This window comes from Equus quagga, chromosome 13 (genome assembly GCF_021613505.1).
Source record: "Equus quagga isolate Etosha38 chromosome 13, UCLA_HA_Equagga_1.0, whole genome shotgun sequence".
NCBI lineage: Eukaryota > Metazoa > Chordata > Mammalia > Perissodactyla > Equidae > Equus > Equus quagga.
This window is the reverse complement of record NC_060279.1, coordinates 40556640-40575127: the sequence shown is the minus strand read 5'-3', so window position 1 is coordinate 40575127 and position 18488 is coordinate 40556640. Positions and strand designations below refer to the sequence as shown.

The following is an 18488-nucleotide window of genomic DNA, read 5'->3' as shown; positions in this document are numbered from 1 at the left end:
TAATAGGTATCCTCCAAATTCCAACAATCTGAATACCAATCCTTCTATAGAATAAAGTATACCATATAAAGTCTACCTTGCAAATTCCTCTCGGTGTGGTAGACCGGAAAGAGCACGAGCTTTGATGTCAACTGGCTCTGGAGTACAACTTTATCTTTACTATATACTAGTTCAGTGAACTTTGACAAAATACTGAAAGTTTTTCAGTCTTAATTTCTTCACTTGTGAAACAGAAAGAATACTTCCAGCCTTGTAGTGTTATTATAAGGGTTAAGCAAATTAATATATGTAGACTTTCTGAGCCATTGTGGACATTCAACAGTTGCGCTCCCTTCCTCTCTATCTGCCCCCTTTGATGGTCATTTTGTGTTTCTAATCTAATTCGTGGCATTTATTTTCTTCCCCTTTGCAACCCTCTCTCCCAGGTGGCACACATCGTCCTGAAGTCTGTGCAAGGAGCTTTTTTAGGACCAAAGGGACTGGTGGCCAAGCTCTTTAATAAAATGAGTTCCCTGCTATTGCTTCTGTGTTATTTTTTTGGGAAATGGCAAATTAGGCTGAACTGTGTTGTGGTTGTCTTGGAAGTGCCATAAGCGGCCCATGGTCCTGTTGTTGGCGGGTGGACCATCCCCCTGAAGTAGAGAGAGATTCTTGGTCTCAATCATTTATGGATAAAATAGATGTTCTGGTAGAAAATGATAACTTTGAAGACTGAAGTAGGCATTTCTGTCTCTCTGTGGCATCTAGAATTCCAGGGGACGGGTAGGAGAATGTTCCCGGGTGTGGGGAAAGGTGACATCTGCCACACAGTAGAATACTGTGCAGGGAGAGGGAGAGACCCCCAAGCTGAGGAGAAGGAAGCTCTGTTGTGAGCAGAATTATCTAGTAGCAGTCACTTTATATACTCTTTCTCCTCCATCCCCTTTTCTAAGTCCCCTCATCTTTAAATTAGTGTTGTATTTTTAACTGGTCCAGTCCATTATCATTTTGCTATGGAGGACTAAGAAAAGAGTTTAAGGGCTATTTTTGAGCTTCCACCCTGCTCTGGAATTAGAGATATCATTATGGGATTATCCTCCTGCTCAGAACATATGATTGGATATCAGCTCCTGACAACATGTGCATACCCTCTGGCCCTGTGGGCACTGGGGAAGTGTGGCTGAGAGGAGTGCTGAGCAATGAAGGGGATGCAAAGAGGAGTTCATCTGAAGGAAAAGGAGACCTTTAGAATCAAAATTTCAGCCTTGGAAAAAGAGCCTTAATGATTTCTTACACCCTTCTCGTTTACAGAAAGCTTAACTGTCTTCCTGAAGAAAAAAAGCCTAAACTGGCTGTAATTTTGGGGTTAGGCTCTGCCCTGGATCCTGATTCCCGGTCATGCATTCTTTCCACATTCACTAATGCCGAGGAATAAAAGGAACAGAGAAAAATGGTATGGTGATTTCTGCAAAAGAATTAAAAAGTGGATATATGAAGGAGGTATTACAAAACCAAGCTGAGCTCCATTTATAACTCAGCAAAGACCAGGGAAGAGAATTCTCCTTAGCAGTCTCTGAAGATTGCAGACACGTGGTAAACTTCGCATTGTATCGCTTGTGCTTCATTATTGGCCCCAGAGTGCTGTTGGAGAAGGTCCCAAATTGTAATCACTGAAAGATGAAAGTGGGTCACCAGTCAGCAGAGAAGTATAAAATTCTCCCAAGATTCAGGCTAGGCAGACCCATCAAGATCCTCACCGTGTTACCTTGGGTCCTCAGAGTTTCAGCATCGCTAGAGAGGAGCCTAAAAGTGGCAAGAGTCTGGGGTGGTCTTCCTCCTCTGTGCGTTGTGGGGTGATGCCCTCTGTTCTCATACTCGTGCTATACCTAAGTTGGAGAGGTTGAAATTTCCCCCTTCCCTTATAGGTTTTGTTCGTTAGTCTAATAATTAAATTGACACGAGACATTAGCAGGAGGAAAAAAATTAATTTGTACATAGGGAGGTCTCATAGATAGGGGACCTACAGAAATGATCAAAGCAGGCAGCTTTTATACTTTTTAGAGAAAGAAATGATAAATTTTTGAGGAATTGACAAGACAAATCAACTTAGGCTTGGATCGTAATTAGTGAAGAAACTAATCAGAGTTTGTTTACACAGCCTTCTCTGCCCTGAATTCCCCATCTCTGGCGATAAGGATGTCTCGCTACCTCCTGGTGCAGGGAGGGTAACTTTCACATAGGGCATTTATTTACTGCTTTCTGGGGCACAAAGGAGGGTCAGAGTATCTTTCTTGTACTGGCTGTTTCTTAAGTAACTTCAATTCAAAATAATCAATATACCAAAGTGGCACAATTTGGGAAGGCAAATGTTGCTTCCCTACACCTGCCATTCCTTATGACCATCATAAGTTGGAACATCTGCTCTGCAGGGGCGACCTCAGATGTGGTGTCTCTCCTGGTATGTATGTACATATGTATGAATGCATGTATGCACGCATGCTTTACGTATGAGCTGTGCTTCACTCTATAACCTGGACTTTAAAAAAGAGGCTATATGAGAGTAGGAGCATGCAGAGATGTCTGAGATTGGGAGTCAAGGATGGGGCTAGGGGAAGCCAGATAGAACTGCATTTGGATTTCATGAAGAAGAGGAACTCTTCCCACAGAAATTTCCCGGATCTTTGTGTGTTGCCCATTATGTGTGATTTATGTCGCTCTCTGATGGTTGCATTTCCCTTAAGAATGAAAAGAATCCATGTGCTTGTTTATGAAAAATAGTGTCCAGTGAATTAGCATTCTTTCCTGTGGCCAGACTTGGAAGGAAGACTGCAGGGAAAGCGTTGGGATGTAATACGGCTTTATGGTAAAGAGTGCAGGCTCTGAAATTAGGACGCCTGGGTTTCAATCTCTCGTCCACCACTAATTTTTTGGGCGAGCTGCTTAACCTCTTTTTGCCTCAGTCTCCATCTACACTTGCATAATCTGAATAATAATGGCACATTATTTAGTATGTAAAGATTAGATGAGACATAGCATGTAAAGTGATTAGATAGGCCCTGGCGAACAGTAGGTGTCCCATAGATGTTATCTGCGATTATTCTTGCCTGCAGCTTGAGAGGAGAAAGGGTCAGACAACAAAGAGTCATCTCCATCCAGTGATCCAGATGTGGATGCAGACTTGGAACAGGAGCCCAGAAGTCACTGAGAATATCTACCTTTGCCCTTGATCCTGTCGATCTCCAGCCACCTCCTTCTCAGGCTCAGTCTCTCTGCAAAGCAGGTGTCAGTAGAGCTGTGTTCTTTCCTATTTTAAGTCATTTCTTCTTTTAGGGGGAAACTTAGCAAGGTGAGAACGTAAGTAAGCCTCAATTACTATAGATGCTGATGTAAATAACCAGTTATTACAGTTAATAATCAGAAGCGTGGTTGAAATCTGTAGATGAATTTTACTGTTGCTTGCAGGGTGGGGAAGGATCAGTGAACGGCTCTGATCTTCATTCCCGTTGCACAGACTGTGCTGTAAGCATCAGAATTGTCATACGAGGTCAGGCCTGTGGGCCAGACAACACAGAACTTGGGTTTTCCCAGTATATAACCAAGGAAGAGGCAAGGACAGAGCATGGTTTTGCTCCTCCCATCCCCTCAAAGTATTGAAGATACAGCCCCAAATAGAGGAATCTGTTATGAATCTATCATACAGCCGTGGAGTTGTGCAAATTTTTCTATACGAAATCTTTATTTTCAATCTTTATCAGCTCTTAGTGTTAAAATATCTTTGAAGGAGCTTAAAGAGCCATTGCATTTCTTTGTGGTATGCCAAATGGAAAGATTTTTCTTGAGGTATGATTGACAAGTAAAAACTGTATATATTTAAGGTGTGCAACATGATGTTTCGATAAACATATACTGTGAAATGATTACCACAATCAAGCTAATTAACATATCCTTTACCTCACATAGTTATCATTTGTTGTTTTTGTGTGTCTGTGTATGGTGAGAACATGTAAAATCTACCCTCTCAGCAAATTTCAGGAATACAATATTATTAACTACAGTCGCCATTCTGTATAGTAGATCCTTGGAACTTATTCATCTTTTGTTTTGTTTCAATCTAAGAGACAATCAAGGAGGAGGGGGAAGCGGCCCTAGAGATTAAGTTACTGTACCAAACATTGGTTCCCAAACTTGGGAGTTCCCAGGGTGAAATCTAAACTGGCCTGGGAACTCTGGAACGCAGAGGGCAAGGAGAGACTGAAGAAAGGCAGACCACTCCACGTGCTAGGTGGCAATTTTAATAAGCAAAGGAGCTTACATGCGAGGCTTGTCTTGGGTGGCCGCAAGACAAGTCGATCTCCGCATTCACCCACCAGAATGCGTGGTACTATGCTCAGTGCTTTACAGGCAATATTTCATTTTATGTTTACAGATGAGGAGTGTTTTGTGTATATATATCATAGTGTGTGTGTATATATATATATATATATACACATATATATACTAATATAGTATATTTACTATGATCACTAATTTGCAGACAATGAAACTGTAGCTTATAAAATATAACTTGCTTAAAGTAGAGATGCCAACTTAAGTCTTTTTGACCCCCAAACTTTCCTTTTAAACTAATATCCTGAAATACCTCCTATTCATCTTAGTGCCTTCTTTTCTTTCAATCCTCTGTTCCTCCAATGTCAGCTCCAGCTTCTCTTGACTGGAAGTATGATTAAGGACAGTATCATCATCACTTTCATTAATTGTCATTGGCTTTTGAACAACTCTTTCATAAAAATCCCAGTCAGGGGCCGGCCCAGTGGTGTAGTGGTTAAGATCACATACTCTGCTTCAGTGGCCCTGGGTTCTCAGGTTCAGATCGCAGGTGTGGACCTACACCACTCATCAAGCCATTCTGTGGTGGCATCCCACATACAAAATAGAGGAAGATTGGCAAAGATGTTAGCACAGAGCCAATCTTCCTCACAAAAAAATAAAAAAGAAAATCCCAGTGCAAATCAAGGTCTCCCCTCTTTGAACTGCTGTGGTTTTTTGAATCAGCACCACACATCTCAAGCCAATTTGACGTCCTGACCTTATTTTGACTGCTATGTATAACACTAAAATGGTGCTTTCTTCATTCAGTTTTTTTCTAATTCGTTACTTATTTATCTCTTAAACTTCTTGAAATAATGATTTTTGTTTATATATATTATTCCTTTCCAAAATTATTATAAAGTAATTTTAGCCCTCAGCATTAAAACTTTTATTTCTGAAGTCATCAATGCCCTTAAACTTGCCAAATCTAATGCATTCAGTCTATACAGTGTTTGACAAGGTGGGCACCCTCTCCTTTTTCGAAATTTCTTTCCTATTTTTCCAAAATATCTTGGTTTTCTCCTGATTTTTCCAGCTAGGTATCTCAACTTTGTTAGACTCCTAAATTTTTACATCTCCTTTGCCAACCCATTAAAAGTTGGAATACCCCCAAGATTCTGTGCCTAGTACTATCTCGTCTTGTGTGTCTCTCTTTTTTCTCAGCCTGTGTGCTTTTCTACAGTGATCTTATCAACTTGCACAACTTCAAGTGGTTATTTAATTACCAGGGAACCAATCCAGTACGTGTTAGGCAGTGCCCCTCTATACATGCGTATTAAACCCTGGCAAACCCCTATCGGTGGACTTCTCTGTTCTCTAAAAAACGCCCCGACTATGATGTCAGCTCCTTAAAGTTAGTGATAGTTTCTTATTCACAGCAGTTTAACCCTGTGTTTGCTAATTAGTTGATATTCAAATAATGGCAACTTAAAGAAATTCACTTCTGTCTTAATTTATTTCTCTTCTCTATAAGTATCCACCTATAGAATGTGATAGCTCAATAACACACCTCCTCTAATTCACAATCACTTCCAGCCCTCACCTAAAACCTTGAAGCAAAAGTCTCTGAGAACTTCCAAGCTCCTTCATATCTCAAGTCTGCCCCGTGCACCCACTGCCCTCCAGGGACCATCAGGCCCTCGAGGCCTTTACTTTCATGACCCCTGTAGATTCCTCCTGGTCCACATTCAGCACACCTGGTTTTATTCCCACAGAGCTATACTCTCAATAATATAGTTCTCAGGAACTAATTTTCTGTGTTAGTGGAAATACCATTACACTTCCCTGGGAAACCGTCTTGCTACAAGGGACTCTGGAAGCCAGCAGGCTGCATGCTACTGCCTGAGTCTGCCTCAGTGTCTCAGAAACAACTGCCGTCCTCTTTCCTGATGTGCATCTTAAATTTATTGTGCCAGATGCTGTACCACACACACGTAATACAGAGATGTGTAAAACATGTACTGCTTTCCAAGGGTTCTGAGTCTAAATAGACACGAGGGAAGACTGTGAGGCTGCACTGAGGTAAGAGCTATGAGGAGCATGAAGAAAGGATGAAGCTCATGTGGCGTGTAACTCCCAGGTCATTGCTGACAAAGTCATCCTCCAAGACCGTCAGCTCCTAAAGCAATCTGTGTCATCTTCGTGTCTTTCATGTCTTGCAAAATTCTGGGCCTGAGATAGACAATACATATTTATTGAATTTGTGAATGAGTGAATGCGTGCAGCTGGAATGGCTGGCCTGCAGCAGGCCTTGGGGGCGGGTATCTGGGCGGTCTTTGGCTTCTGGGATTCCTCTTGGCCCCGTGCAGGGAGCTCCTGGAGCCCCAGGGCTGGGAGGCTGAGGAGAGCCACCTCATCCCAGGTTGTGAAAGTGACTGTTCTGCATACACAGGCTGTGCCTCATTCCTGGGAAGACACCAGGCCCAGGATAAAAGGGCTCCAGTGCTAAACTCCTCAGTCCTCAGCGCTGACAGTGACAGCTCCTGCCTCCTCCACTGACCCGGTGAGTGCTTGGCAAAGGAGGCTCCAGGGGCAGGACTGCAAGGAGAGCAGGGCAGAAGAAGGGAGGGAGAGAGAGAGGGGTCACCATGGGGTGTGGGGGTGGGAGCGGGAACATGTGAGGGATTCTGTAACTTGCAGATGCTCCTGGTCCAGGCTTCTCTTTATAAAGCCTGTCAGGACATCCTCTCTTGATCTCTCTTGGTCAAGTAAGTATCTGGTGCAAAGCGAGCCATGGGGCTGGGGATATTCTAGGTTAGGGAGAGAAGGGCAACAAGAAGACCCGCTTTGTGGGCCATGGGAAGGAAGAAGAGGAGAAAGAAGAAAAAGCAGCAGGCAGAGGTTTGAACTGCTAAGATTTGAGCCATCAGTGTCTTTCCCTCTCATTCTCCTCCGATAACTGTGCTCAGAGATGACAAATATCCACCGAAATGTTTAACAATGACTGATCCATCCTGGGAAGGATTCTGAATTATGGCCAGTGATGTTTCCAAGTGTCTGGGAGGCCTCGCATGGGGCTGACTTCAGGGCCCATGTAGGAAGATGATCAGAATCTTGGACTGAGAAAGAACAGAAATGGGGAAAGCGAGCTCTACTGCAGTGAGCTGCACTTCCCGCCAGTTTCCAGATTCTGTTTATGATCTTGGTCATGAAGCAGCTTGTCTTGGGTGAGGAGTTAGTGAAATGCAGGGTAAAGGACACATCTGCTTCTCACTTGCATGCTGATGACTTTTTACATTTCTCCCTAGGGTCACTGACTTCTTCCCTAAAATGTTCTGCCAGCAGAGCCAGCAGCAGTGCCAGCCTCCTCCCAAGTGTCCCACACCTAAATGTCCCCCCAAGTGCCCACCCCAGTGCCCAGCCCCATGTCCACCTCCAGTCTCTTCCTGCTGTGGCCCCAGCTCTGGGGGCTGCTGTAGCTCTGGGGGAGGGGGCTGCTGCAGCTCTGGGGGTGGTGGCTGCTGCCTGAGCCACCACAGATGTCGAAGATCCCACCGCCGCAGACAGCAAAGCTCTGACTGCTGTAACAGTGGCAGTGGTCAGCAGTCTGGGGGCTCCAGCTGTTGTCATGAGTCGGGGGATTCTGGCTGCTGCTCTGGGGGCTGCTGCTGACCTACACCATGAGAACTTTCAACAAGCAGAGCTGGAAGACCAAAGTACTGAAGACCCACCCCAACCTGCTGCTCTTCCTCCCTCTTTTCCTGTCTTCTGTGTCCTGCAGCCTGATCCACTGAAATCTTCCAAAGGAATCTTTTGCATTTCCCCTAAAAATTTCCAGGCCCATCTTCTTATGAATTACAAACAATAAAGCCTTCTCCATTAAGCCTACCTGCCTCTTGCTTATTTTTGCCAGCAGCACCCCTACAGGTCAGTGTTAGCAACCTGGGTCCCCACCCTGCCTTGCCAGGGACAGAAACCTGGCTCAGGAGTGGTGATCAACTGGTCAGTGTGTACTCACAGGATGTCCCTGGAAAGATATCAGTTGACCTTTCCTGCACACAGAGAGGACCACTCTAATTTTCAGTTGCCAGTTGAGGATGTTCACCTCCCATGGGTACACTTGAGTTTTCGCCTCTACTATATTTTTTTTATTAATAATAACAATGACAACTCCTAATATTAAGTGAAGAATTAAAAAATGCTGGAACTGTACCCAACAACTACAACCTGGAAGCAAGTCAAATGCCCATCAGATGGAAGAAGGAGGAGGCGTTGTTAGACACTCACATGCGGACTGTGATTCAGTAATCCACAGAATGGACTAAAGCAACACAAAGCACACAAATAAGTGAAAAAAAGCACTTCCCAAAATTTTACTGACAGCGTGATACCCTTTTTATAAGTTAAAAAACAGTAAAATATATCCTTTTTGGCTGTTGTGCATATGACTATGAAATAGAAAATGAGATATGGATACAAAATTTTTTTGAATGATAAATACTTTGGTGGGGAAGAGCTGGGGTAGTTGTGTGGGGTAGGAACATGTGGTTGAAGGTGGGTTGTTGTTAACATCCTAGCTTTCATTTTGGTGGGTCCTCTGTTCTTTCTATATTGTTAAAATGAATGAGGGAGTGAATGAGCAGATAGACAAATCAACAAACTAAATAATTAAGTGGTCTACGCATGGATCAATGATGACAGTGTGTCACGGTTCAAGAACTTCTGATTTCTCCAATTCTATACATTTAAGGTCCTGTTTTTCCAAAAAATGTGTTACAATCCTTAACTTACATAATGTTCTCATTTTATTCTCACAACTCTTTAAAATATATAATTTTGATTCCCCATTAATTTTATAAATAAGGAAATTAAGTTTCACAGAAGTTAAATAATTTGCCCAAGTTCACATAGTAAGAACAAAGCCAGACCTTTGTCAGTATCTTGAGTCTTTCACCTCTGCTCTCTTCTCTTCTCTCTTTCTTCTCACCTCTCCTGGGCAAGCGTATCTACTTCTGTGACATCAGTCAACACTCTTATGCTGATGGCTAAGAAGTTCCTTCTAGAGTGGCTTCATTGACCCCTCAATCTAAAATAAACCCCTTGTCACTCAGGCACATCATGCTGCTTCATTTCTTCATTTTACTTATCACTAACAAATTGTTCCTTATTTATTTACTTTTTTTGTGCCCTTCTCTTCCCACTTTAACGTAAACTTTTTGAGAGTGCAAACCTTGTTATCCTGTCCAGTGTCATCTTTCCAGTATCTAGAATAGAATATTGTGGTTGCGTGAAAACTGTCCTTCGGCTACGTAGCTCCTAGGTCAATATGCAAAGTCCATATGTGTTTCCTGAACTTTAGATTGATTCATTTGGCTGTCTTTCAGATTTTACCAATCAAGGGTTCCATTCTTACCTCAAACTCAAAATTCAAAAAATAAAACCCATTCCTAATCCTCCGTTCGTCAAACCCCTTCTCTGTTGATTTCCAACTCAGTGAATAGCACCATCTGCCTAGTTCGAAAACTGAAAACATCTTGGATTGTTCTCTCTCTTGTAACCCCCATCTCCCCCATCTCTTGGGTGTTCATTGGCCAATGACAGGCTGAAATGTCATTAAAATAAATGATACTCAGGCAAAAGTCTAAGAATTTTTTTTATGAAATAATGATTATTTCAGTTTAAATAGTCATTTTAGGTGTTTTCGTACATTATTGGAAATTATCTCTCATTGTTGATGTGTATGCATTGGAGACATATGTATTATCTCAATAAAATTCTAGTTTGTGTCCCTGAGTTATTAACTTCTCTTTACTTAGTGTACTCCTCTGTCAAAAAGGGCTAATAAAATCATGCAAGTGATAGGGTTGTTGTGAGGGTTAAATGACTTAATACATGTAAATAAACAGCTTAGGACAGGATAATAACATTTTGCTCTCAGGTGACACAAAAACCCCAGGAATACATTTATTCCACAGAGTGAGGACTTTTTGCCATCACCGTCATGATCACACTTATCTTCATCGCTAACATCAACATCATCACCATGATATGACCACTCCCATCAATGATCTTTGTTCTTTGAACCAACTTGGTAACTAACCCAGCCCACATTATTCACTTCCTTTCTGAATATCTAAAGTTCCAGCAATCAATTCCACACATTCCGTACTCAAGTGAGTACTGTCTTAATGGACTTTATGTTTTTGTCTTTGTAAGCTCAAGAAATGATGATTTTCTTATCTCTGTCCTTCCTAATTTCTTACAAAGTTGTCTTTCATTTCTCAATTATTTACCACTCTATTAAGCCCATTCTTTGATAGAATGATTATAAAAGGGCTTCTGCTGTCACATCTCTGAAATCAGTCTCTCTAAGATTACTATTGATGTCCTAACAACCAAATGGAGTGGGCTCACTGGGGCATGATGATCGTCTTCTCCTTAGAACTCTCTCTTTCTTTGAATAATAACACACATTTTAAAAATCTTTTTCTTTCTTAGGCTAATACTGACTATTCCAATGCAGTGTCCATTCTCTTTGCTCATCTGCTATCCCTTAATGAAGTCTTGGGGCCTTCAGTTCTCTTTGATCCCTGTGAGCGTGATGACGTCATCCTTGCCGTAGAATCAACTAGGTACCATATTCCTCTCCAGTCTGAGTTCCATGCCCTCCCCTAAGCTCCAATAGGACCCAGGGCTTAAGTCTAACAATGAAGTCACGTTTCCTCATCTGTCTTCCACACTGGCTTGTGACAGCCTTCAAGGCAGGGACATTTATCCGTGTATTTTGAGTACTTAGTAGAGTGCCCATTCCAATGTAGAACACAGCACATATCTGCCTAATTAGGTCTACTTGTCTCTAATTTCAGACGTCAATAAGGCAAAAATATGTATTTTCACATATCTAAGTATTGCCTACCCTCATACTTGGCCTTAAAATCAAAGTTCAATGGAATCTCCTATGAGTAAATGGCAGCATTTGTCATTTATCTTTTGCCTCCCCTGCCCTCCATTTCATCCTATTATAGCACTGACTATTCATCCCTTAGGCTATCTCCTGCCCTTCACTTGGCCGTCCCTTGAGTCTCCTTCCCTAGTCAGTGACCTGAGCTTCAACCCCTTTCCTGGGCTGCTTACACATTCCCACACTCCTTTGGAATTTCATTCCCTCGGCCTGTGCTCTCATTAGATAATATTCTGACCATTGACAGATGATGACATCCAAGGTCATGTCCCATTTGACCCAGTGTGTGCTCTCATAAGGGTACTTCCAGAGCCCAAAGAATGGATTGAGACTGAGTCACAAGCTTCTACCTTGGGTGCTAAAATACAGCGCCTCATTCATTAGTTAGTCAATCAGTATCATTAACTATTTTCTTCTTCATACTTATCCCCATTCTGTTAAACGCAATTTCAGGGGAAATGGAGATGAATAAAGCCCAGTGCTCACCAAATTCTCCATCTGGAAGAGCAGAGAGACATGCAAATGGACATGTCATTGTTCTAAGATAAGAGCTATTAGGAGCCCAATATGGGTCACAGGGCCTCTTACAGCACATAGGAAATTGACTTATAGTGCATTGTATACATGAATGTCCTCAAGGAAACCTGGCTGATATTTATGACAACAGCATCTTGCAAAATTCTGGCCCTAAGACAGACAATACATATATATTGATTTAATGAGTGAATGCATGCAAGTGGAATGGCTGGCCTGCAGCAGGCCTTCGGGGTAGATATCTGGGCAGTCTCTGGCTTCTGGGATTCCTCTGGCCCCATGCGGGGAGATCCTGGAGTCCTAAGTCTAGGAGTGTGAGGAAACACCTCATCCCAGGTTGTGAAAATGACTGCTCTGCATACACAGGCTGTGCCTCACTGCTGGAAAGACACCAGGCCCAGGATAAAAGGGCTCCAGTGCTAGACTCCTCAGTCCTCAGCCCTGACAGTGACAGCTCATGACTCCTCCACTGACTGGGTGGATGCTTGGCAAAGGATGTTCTGGGACATAAGACTGCTAGGAGGGAGGGGCAGAAGAAGGCAGGGAGAGAGGAAGGAGTCACTGGGGGTCAGGATGTGAAGGATCCTGCAAATGCAGAGGTCTTGGTTCTCAGTATCATCTTCTAATTTATTCTTTGGAAAACAAATGTTTTTGGATATGTCCTACCCCCATCTGACATCTTTGAGATTAAGGGTCAGAAAATGACTGCATTACCTTGTTTCTTTGGGGACAAGAAGGTTTATGTAGGAGTGATTTTGGAGCCCACATAGGGAGATGGTCAGCATACGTCACGGGGATCAAAGTGGACTGAGAAGAGGGAATATTTATCAAGGTTTGTCTTCCTCCAGATCAGATTCCAAATTGCATTGTAGGACTTGGTTCATGAACCAGTCAGTTGTAGAAGGTCGGTTTCTATGAAATCCAGGGGAAAGAAAATAATGAGAATGAATCCTTGAGATTGTGCGCTGATTTCTTTTTGCTTCTGTCAGGCTAACTGAACTCTTGCCAAGATGTGCTGCCAGCAGAACCAGCAGCAGTGTCAGCTCCCTCCCAAGGACCCTCCAAAATAACCCCCTAAATGCCCGCCCCACTGCCCAGCCCCATGTCTCTCTCCCATCTCCTCCTGCTGTGGCCCCAGCTCCCAGAGCCACCACAGGTTGTCTTTTCCACAGGCACCAGCACCAAAGCCCCGACTGCTCTGAGTGTGAGCCTTCAGGGGGCTCCGGCTGCTGCGGTGGCTCTGGGGGCTGCTGCTGACAGGGATCTTGCCCACAAAGGAGCAGGAATGGGACAACCCAAGTAACACGGATCCTTCCTCTGAACTTTTCCTCTCCTCACACCCTTTCTTCTGTTCTGGAGTTTAAGATGCTAAAAATGAAGTCTTCTCACAGGCCTCATCCCTGTGCTCCCCACAAACGCCCCGTCCCCTAATCCAGCCGCCCCAGCCTTGGAATCATTAAGCCCTAAATCCCACCACAGGAAAAATAAGGTTTCTTCTTCCAGCACTTCTGCTCCTTGCCCTTGATGATCTGACACACAGCAGCACCTCCCTGCCTGACCCATGCGGATCACTGCTTCTCCAGGCACAGTTGCCCAATTCAGTTCCAGACATCCCAGGGAGCAAGCTGCTTTGTCCAGACAACCCCCAGGACGGTGACCCAGAGCAAGTTCAGTGACCTTGTTCTTGAATTTGGAAAATGGACCTTCTTCCTTCCTGTCAGTCCCAGGGTTGGGCACTGGAAACGCCACACATGTGTAGGGGCAGTGGCTCTCATGCTGACTATGATTTCTATTAATTCAAAGACTGTTCATAATATTGAGCATTTTTAATTTTTATAACATTCTTTGATAAATAAGCAAGAAAAACACAATCGACAGATTATATACATGAAGATACAGAGATTCAAAGAGGCCACAACATAGAGTACAAAGGACAGCTGGGCCCAGAGCGGGAAGCTCCAGTGTCTTACTTTTTAAGTTATTTCTAAAGTCACGTGATCAGGCCTACATGATTTCCTACGTAGAATAATTTTGGCTCATTGCAAACTGTTTCATAAATGATTATTTTTCCATTGGGTGAGCATCATGATATACTAAAAACAGCTGTAACATTAAGTAATAATAATAATATAATGATGGTAATAACAATAATAGCCTTTATTGAGGGCCTATTCGTGGCTTGACTCTTCACACACCTTTTATTTAGCCTTTACAACAACCTGTGTGGCAGAAATTGTTTCCATGTTATATATGATGAAACTCACCAAGGCTCAGAGAGAGTACATGACTGCTCTGCCCCACAGCTGGCTGGAGGAGAGCCATAGGATAAGCCCAGGCCTGTCTGTCCCAAGATAGCTTACTTACCATTTCCCTAGGGCACTCAGCCTCCTAATTGCTGGTTTTACTTCTTGAGATCAAATGGGATAGAGTGATGATTGTGGCTGAGGGGACCTAATACTGGCATAGGGTCAACAATCCATTTCCTGGGTTAAGACAAACAGTCTGCACACCTGTGCCCCTGCTTCTGCCCCAGCTCTCCCGCGCCGCCCCTCACAGGGCACCAGAGTCTGATCTGGTCACACTTCTGCTTAAAATAGTGGCCAGTGATCTGAGGATGTGGACCCCCGGTGGCCCCTTCCTCCTGCTTGCCCTCACTGGCCGCTCTCAGTTCTATGAACGTGCCACACTCCCTCCTGTCCCCTGTGCTTCTCTTTGCACATGCCACTCCCTCATTCCGGCATGCTCTTCACACTCTTCTGCTCCTACTTATCCTTCAGATCTCAGCCCCACATCCACTTGTTCAGGAAAGCCTTTGCTGGTCTCCCTGGCCAGGTGAGCTCTCCCCCATTCTGTGAGCTCCCAGCCCTCAGCAGCTCTCATCGCTCTGTGGACTCTCCTGTCAAATGCTAATCAGGGATGCCACTGATGATTTATCTGTGTGGCCCTTTGATTAATATTTGTCTCTCCACTTCACCAAAATCTCTCTAAGAACAGGGGAAACACTTGTTTGTTTGCTTGTTATCTTACCATTGTATCCACAGGGTGCAGCATAATGCTTTTTACACAGTAAATACCCGATAGCTGAATGAATCAATGCATGCGTGGGACAAAAAAGAGTCAGTATCATCAACCTTATCACCATCTTCCTTTCAATCTGTATCAGTGTTGAAATATCTTTCTTAATTGTTCCAGCCCCATGGGGCATACATATAGTAAAATATATTGGTAGTCTATCTGAAATTGAAATTCAACTGGGCATCTTGTACTTTTATTTGCTGAGTCTGGCAACTATACCAGACACTTGCCTTTTTGTGCTGTGCACCACACAATCTCATGTTTAGAGGCTCGCAGTCCCATTCTCCCACTAATTATGTGTGTGGCTTGTTCTCCTGAGTGAGAAGGTAAAGCCTTTGGAAGGCAGTGCCTCCTTTCTATGCTCCTACTCTGTGCTTCCATCGGCTGGAGCCCTCATTGCACTGTTTACGAGCAACTGTTTATCTATGTATTTTCCTTATGAGACTGTCAGCTCCCTGAGGGAAGAGGCTGTGAGTAGCTCCTCAGAGTGTTTGTTGAGTGAATGGATGATGACTGTGCTTAATTCAGTTCTAGGAATCTGGTAGGTAATCTGTAATTACCTGTTGAGTGAACAGGATTTAATAAGCTCCACTTCGTGAACTAAGGTCTTATCCATTTGGTGTGGAGCATTTGAAATAATGACTATTAATAGGGAAGACGTAAACAAGTAGTCATCGCCAAGAGGAATACACTGTTTCCTTGGGTTACAGGTCAGCTTCCAGGGAACACGTCAGTCTGGGTGATTTGTATTCCAAGATGCTTAGGGAAGATGCCTGACTGAGGTTCAAGAAGAGACTGATCCCTAGGGATGTTGTAAAAGGTATCATGTGTGGCAGAGACGTTGTAATTCTATGGTTCATGAATGTGATTTAGGTTTGACCAAGATTTAAGGATATATCCCTACATATGTGTGTGTGATATATGCGAATATCACAAGATGTATGTATACATGCATAGACATACATACAAATGCATATGTATCATCTTTATTGAGACATAATTAATATACCATACAGTTCATCCATTTAAAATTTATAATTCAATGTTTTTGGTATATTCACAGAGCTATGCAATCACCACCACAGTCTAATTTTAGAATATTTTCATCACCCAAAAACCAAAATCCTCTGGCCATTAGCAGTCACATCCCATCCCCCTGAGTCCTGCTTTCTGTATCTACAGAACTGTCTATTCTGGACATTTCATACAAATGGAGTCATAGAATATGTGGTCTTTTGTGACTGGCTTTTTTCACTTAGCATAATGTTTTAAAGGTTCATGCATGTTGTACCATGTATCAAAATTCATTCCTTTATATGGCCAATTCATATTCCATTGTATTGATATACCACATGTGTTTATTCATTCCTCAGTTGCTGGACACTTGGGTTGTTTCTGCATTGTGGCTATTGTGAATAATGTTGCTAGGAAACATTCATGTACAAATTTTTGAGTGAATGTTTTCATTTTACTTGGTGGGATTTTCATTTTGCCAGGAGGGGGATTGGTAGATCATATGGTCAATTTCTGTTTAACTTTTGAAGAACTGCCAAACTGTTTTCCACAGTGGCTGTGCCATGTACATTCCCATCAGCAATGTATTCAGAGTTCCAGTTTCTCTATACTCTCCCCAACACTTCTCGTTGCCTATATTTTTTTCTTATAGTCACGCTAACGGGTATGAAGTGGTATGTCATTGTCATTTGGCTCATCTTTTCATGTGCTTGTTAGCCATTTGTGTATCTTGTTTGGAGAAATGTCTGCTCAGATCCATTGTCCACTTTTGAATTGTGATTTCTTTTTAATATTGGGCTGTAAGGCTTCTTTCCGTATTTTAGATACAAGTCCCTTTTCAGATAGATGATTTGCAAATATTTTCTCGCATTCTGTGGGTCAACTTTTCACTTTCTTAACAGTATTATTTACAGCTCAAAAGTTTTTAAATTTTTATTAAGCTCAATTTACCTATTTTTTACTTTTCTTACTTATGCTTTTGGTGCTGTATCTAGGAAACCATTGCTTAATCCAACACCATGAAGATTTACTCCTAAGTTTTCTTCTAAGAGTTTTATAGTTTTATAGTCTTATATTTAGGTATCGATCTATTTTGAATTACTTTTTGTATATGGTATGAAGAATCATATACTTTAACCTTAAGTTTACTTATATATTCTTATGAGCAATCTATATAATCTTATTGTACAAATTTCTCTTCTCATCTTTCCATATCACGTATCTAATGCTGACAACGTCTATCATCATAGTCTTATATTTATTTATCCATTTCTTTCATTGTTCTACCACAATCTATAGTTTTATCTCTCTTTCTCTTTTTTTCTAACTCTATCTCTATAATTTGAATTTAATATTAGGATCAGAAATAACTTCAGAATTTATCTAGTCCAATTGAGATTCAGAGAATTAAAGTGATTTGGCTGGAGGCCACACAACTTTTAATGTCTTCTTTGTGTTGATGAAAGAGATTTATAATGAATAAAGTCATTGTGCAATAATAAATTAAGCTCAATATTAAATTTAGGCAAAAATATATATAATAAGGTATCAAGTCTCTAACCTGGAAGGCAGTTTATCTTTGAAACCTACAGCGAACAAATAATTCAAACATAAAAAGTTAACCTGTATCTTTATATTCAATTTAATAAGTGAAATCTCATCTTCTTTCTAGGCAACTTATGTCTACTGAAGTTGTTCCTGGTATCCTATCAGACCACTAACTCTTTTAATTGACCCCTGGGACTTATTACTAGACTGATTTTCATTCAACAAACACTTAACGGGCACTTCCTAGGAAGCTGCCTTTCTGCTAGACATAGTCTTCTGCCACCAAGATGCTCATCATCTCGTGAAGAAACCAGACACATCAGCCAAGTAGTGCAGTATTTGTAGGTTCTATAAAAGACAACTGTTGGGGGTCCCAAAGTGGGTCCTTTTACCTGGGGTGGTGGTGAGAGTAGAGCCTGGTAAGGCAGATGGAGACATTGGTGTTTGAGCTAAATACGATGGAAATATTAGTAGATGTTTAGAATACAAAAGGACTAGGGATGGGTGGGGAGAGAGGAGCAGGAAAGAGCATTCTGAGAAGAGAAAAGTATTCTTAGAAAAGGCATTTGAAATGAAGCAGCAGCTTATATTGAGAGTAATTGTGAGGAGTAGGATGTAGCAAAAGGCTTCTTAGTAACTGAAGACAGATTGGCATTTGATGTATCTTTACCAATAATCCCCCTTTACTCTTGTCTAGTACCCAATAATTGATAACCTAGTGATGCTATATTGATTACATTTTATGAGACTGAGCATCCATTTAAGCAGGACTCTCCATTTGCTATGGTGGCAATTGTCTGAGAGTTTACTATGATTAAAAAAGTAGTTGGTTTAGTTCTGCACTAAACTCAGAATATTATTTTTATTGTATGTGTTGTAAGAGAGCTGGCAAGCCTTTCAGAGGCCCCAAATTCTCTGTACAAGCAGAAGTACCATTTGCTTAGCCTAGTTTTTATTCTGCCAATGAAACATGCACATATTACTACTTAACTGAAGAAACATCATCAAATTTGCAAAATGTAAAAAGAGTTAAAGTGGATATATAGCTTTACTTTGCGTCATTATACCC

The 18488-nt window shown here is 42.1% G+C and overlaps 1 long non-coding RNA gene across 1 annotated transcript; it reads left to right on the top strand.

The window, feature by feature from the left end:
* The first annotated feature begins 6724 nt into the window (after positions 1-6724).
* LOC124250768 (uncharacterized) lies at positions 6725-8175 on the top strand. The gene is made up of 2 exons (XR_006891613.1): positions 6725-6850; positions 7596-8175. It is a non-coding gene; the product is annotated as an uncharacterized LOC124250768 (long non-coding RNA).
* Positions 8176-18488: the final 10313 nt, after the last annotated feature.